This window comes from Mycetomoellerius zeteki, unplaced genomic scaffold (genome assembly GCF_001594055.1).
Source record: "Mycetomoellerius zeteki isolate Tzet28-1 unplaced genomic scaffold, Tzet1.0 scaffold558, whole genome shotgun sequence".
Taxonomy (NCBI): domain Eukaryota; kingdom Metazoa; phylum Arthropoda; class Insecta; order Hymenoptera; family Formicidae; genus Mycetomoellerius; species Mycetomoellerius zeteki.
This window is the reverse complement of record NW_017257564.1, coordinates 48,135-53,075: the sequence shown is the minus strand read 5'-3', so window position 1 is coordinate 53,075 and position 4,941 is coordinate 48,135. Positions and strand designations below refer to the sequence as shown.

The following is a 4,941-nucleotide window of genomic DNA, read 5'->3' as shown; positions in this document are numbered from 1 at the left end:
TTTATGAAACGTCTCATTTTCGTCAGGGTCCACCATCATACGCACTGATGATAATTTCTTATTGAAATTAGTTTCAGCTTCTGTCAAATGACCGTTATCCCTGTAAGGGACCATCATGTGTCGCTGGATTGTGTATGCTGCATCACCGAGTAAGTGGCTGTCTCCATAGAAGAATTGCGGATTACATTTTTGCTGTAATCCGGAATACATAAATGTCCGCATGTCATGGACTGAGCCTGGTTGTCCTGCATAACAGTGTATAAACCTTAAATCTGCATCACATACAACCTAAAAATAGATAAGAAATTATAAATAACACTTCAATTAATTCCACATATTTTCAAACATCATTAATAACATTTGCCTGTAATTGAATTGCACAATAGTTTTTTCTGCATATGTATGCTTCTGGATTTCTTGTAGGTGCACTTATTTTAATGAGAGTACCATCAACTGCACCGATGACATTAGGAAATCCACTTCTTTCTTCTATTTTAATCGAAGTCACTTCAGCTTGTTGCCTCGTAGGCCAAACTATAAATGTATTTCGTAACATATACGTATAATGCTTTCGTTACCCTTCGAACGCATCGCCAAGCAGTTGCCCTTCCAACATCAAATTTTGTACATACAGATCTGTAATCATTTATTAATAAAAATATCTTAAAATTAGAATATTTCATTCAATTGCCCTAAGATATTTTTATAAAATGCTATTGGGTTCACAAATCTAATAACATGCATTTATTTTTTGTTTATACCTGTACGAATCGGGAGTAGCTAACATCCACAATGCAATGAAGAGTTGTCTACAAGCCAATATAGGATTCCTTCCAGTATTATTTGGCTTTTCCAATATTGGTCGTATCAAGTTTAAAATATATTCGAAGGTATTTCTACGTAGACTACAAAAATGTTATTAGCATATATAATTTAATGACATATTTTATTTAAAATACTAATATTTTAGAGCATAATTTATTACTCACCGAAAATGTGATTTAAATTCCTTATCGTCATATAAAGTAATAACTTCTATATACTTTTGTATTCTAGGCCTTTTGCCCCGAATGATTTGAATTGCGTTTATTAATTCTTCATCACTGTCAGTGCTCGATGAATCATCACTAGACAAATCTAACATTAGAATTGCGATAGCAATCAATGCATTGTTGTTTTCTGCCATTCCTAATTTTGTTATTTATATAATGTATTTCCTGTAACAAACATAATACTTTATAAACAAATCAATCTATTGAAAAAATAGAATTATATGGAATAATTTGTTTTTCAACGTGGTTATACAAACATATGTTATAACCGTCGTTAGAATATATGAAAATAACGCTAACACTTATTGATATATTGTCAATTGAAATAATTACTTACCAATACAATAATCTTTACTAGCAATAATGCTTTAACCTTAACTGCACTTTGTCACCGGAATCGCTCGTTCCGGGACATTCGGTTGTGCCCTTTCTATTTCTTTGTCCAACGGTCGCCACGTTCTTTCTCCTCCAAGAACGAAGGGTGCCCTGCCGATCCTCTCCTCGAACCTTGTTGTTGCGCCGTGCTATTCACCTCACCCGTGCGCGAGGCGCCGCCTATGTCCTTGGGAGATTATTGGACAGGTCTTAATAACTGATTAGTCTTGATTCTGATAACAACGGTGCTTTATTCCGCGAAAGTATTCTCGTCGTACATTACTGGTCGGTAATTCCCGATCGCGTACATCTTGTCATCGCCGTTCCACGCGATCCCTTCGCGCTTATCAACGCGCAGCCGGCCTCCCGATCGCGCTACCCGATTTCAACTACTTCATTTCGACTACTCGGTTTCGACTACGACTCTTCGGTTTCGACTACGACTGCATCTTCTTGGCGACTACCCCTCGACTCCGGCTCGACTCTCTCTCCGGCTAGACTGCCTCGGACTGACTGCCTCGCTGCTCCTCTGCTCCCGCCTCTTATACTTCTGGTGGGTTTCCCCTTCTCGGTCGGTCCGCTGCGTTGCGCTCGTACGTTGAACCTCGCGCCTGTCGGGTGCCCGTTCGGTTGTCCCTTACTTCCGGCTTCCGGCGTGCTGGATTTTCCGGTTTTTCCTCCGTAGCCATCTCGGGTTGACCTCTTCCCACCTGCCTACGGTCTCCGATTTTCCGTTTTTTGTTTTGATCTCGTCTGGCGGGTGTCCAAGCTTTCCCTTCGCTCGCGATTCCTTTGCTTTCTCTTGCTCTGTGCGCCGGCCTTACCCCGGGTATTGGGTACCCCGGGTTTTGGCTTCCGGTTGCGGATTCGCGGATGTCCCGCCGTAGCCGACTCCCTTGGTGCCTCCCCTATGTCCTGTCCTTGGTCCCTTGGCTGTGGGTCCTCCGCTCTCCCCACGGTGAGTGTCCAAAGTACTTGGTTTGGTCCGCCGGTATTCCGCCTGCGCCGCCGATGTCGCTCGCTCCTTTCCCCGCGCCTCCGCCGCGCGGTTTCGACTTATTCCCTATATCATTGTGGCTCATGACCGCGTCTTATATCTATAACTTAACCTACCCTTCACCAAGCTTATCTTACTATATATATATATTCTCTTTTTTATTTTTCTTTCTTTTTATTTGAGTCTACATAATGTGATTAATACTAGTTCGCCGCCGCTTCGCCTCTCGGTGGCTGTCCGTCCTTTGTCGTCCCCTGGTGTGTGACCTGGAGCCGCGGACGGGTCCTGGACTCGGCCGCAACTTAACTGTTCAACACTTACAATTTTTAGGTTATTACGCGTGCGAGGCTGCATGTATTTACGACGTCACTAGCCAGTATCCAGTCATTTGGGAACGCTTCTCCAGTGCAGTATCCAGCAAAATGGCGGCCACTGGCTATTGCACTGAAACGAAATGAATGGGAACGCACCCCTTGAGAGCGATTTTGAAAGATAATTAGTCTAATATGTACAAGTTGGCCTAATATTTTATATCTTTATTTTAGATAATACATTCATATGAACTCACAGTACAATACAATTATTGTTAAATAAATACGAGAAAAGAAAATTTAAATTTCGGAATCCAAACATTAAGAAAAAACCATTATGGGTTGAAATAAAAAACGAATTTACTAAATATGGTTATAACGAAGGGAATATCGAAGTCCTAGATAAAAAGTTTAGGAACATGAAAAAAACCTATTTAAAAATACATGACAATAACAAGAAAAGTAGTACTGGAGGAGGTGCAATTTCATGGGAATATTATGATACTTTTTCTAATATATTTGACAGCGGTAGATCTGTTGCCATGGATAATGTACTGAGCAGTATGACAGTTATAATAGAGAACAACGAAGAAATAAATTCAGATATACAGGAATTGTCATCTCTTAATCGAACAAGTTCTGAATCTTCAAATTTAATTGATAAAGAAAATATATATATTGCATCATGTAGTTCTGATGGGAAAGAGACCGCTACTCACGGTACATGTAAGATTTTATTATATTGATTAGCATTATAAAGATCTTTACAAGGTGCCATAAGTATCAAATTATTATACTACTACTATATACATAAATTTGTCGGGATTGCGTTTTAAAGTTCGACAAATCAATTGTACGCAATTTTCAAAATGATATATAATACATATGTAGTATTGAATTTTTTAAGCACTTAAGATTCAATTTCGACTGTGTAAGGTTTTTATTTCTTATGAGTTATTTTTTTTTATTTACATGTATAGTGCAATAAGATTCTTTCTTTAACAGGTAAGAACATAAAGGTTAACATCCGCAAAAGAAACTATGATGCATTTAAAAAAGATACTTTACAAGTTGAAAAAGACAAATTACGAGAAGCCAAAAAATTACGTAAATCGATTAAGAAAATGGTAGATTTGCAAACAGAACGTAATAAAATATTTGCAAATCTATTACAATTATAAAAAATACCAAATAATCCAACGACAACAGATTCCGCTAAGCGAAATCAGCGACAGCAACAACAGACACAAAAGCAACAGCAAGCAGGTGCTGCACAAGATGATAGTCTTTGAGTATAGCGTGCAATGGGCAAAATATTACAAAAACGTCCCGTTAAAATAAAGGAAAAAAAAAGAATAAAGAAAAGGAAAAAAATTTTAAGTTTAACATGCAAAATGTTTCTTCTATTTTTGTGTTTACATATTGTTTATGTAATGGTAAACATTTATTTTTTGTTAATATTTTATTCAAATATTGTTTATTACATTTTCGTTGCTATATACGTATGCAATTATTTTAAAATTAATATAAGTTCAATTTATACATGAAGTTGTATTCGTTTTAAGATGTCTTTTCATGCTGACGCTTGATGGTCATTTTTTACTGTGAGCGAAAATCGCTTAAACTGTATTGTGGAATTGTTACTTCAAAGTAATTTCTGTTACGAATATGTGCTTGTCTACGATTATGCAGTATACAGTTTTCAAATAAATCATAATGGGCGATTATTTGCATGATGCTGTCATCATTTTCAGTCTCGATTATATACATAAAAATATTTTGTAAATCCATTTTCTATGGCAAAACAAGTCACATGATAGAAATTGAATATCAAGCGTCAATTTTAAGTCACGTGATCTATTTTGACGCTGAAAATGAGCGTCGAACGTCAGCATGAAAGGACACCTTTAATCAGATTTGTAATGATTTAGATGTTGGAATAATATTTTTAACCGGAAACTAAAAATTGACCAATCACAGTCATCAATTTTTAGCTTCTGACTTCTGATTTATGATTAATGGTTTATTGTAGAAGGTCCATAACACATAGTATAACACTTATGTAATTATTATTATCATTTTATGTATGTATACACAGGGACATAAATATACAAAAATATTATTCCAACATTTAAAGTTAATTATAATTGTATTTAAATATAATTTTTTATGTATTTTATCCACCCTTTTTTTTTTTTTTTTTTTT

The 4,941-nt window shown here is 36.4% G+C and overlaps 1 pseudogene; it reads right to left on the bottom strand.

Annotated features, from left to right (window-relative positions):
- Positions 1-340: 340 nt before the first annotated feature.
- On the bottom strand, positions 341-1,186 carry LOC108727881 (uncharacterized; annotated as a pseudogene).
- Between the last annotated feature and the right edge of the window lie 3,755 nt (positions 1,187-4,941).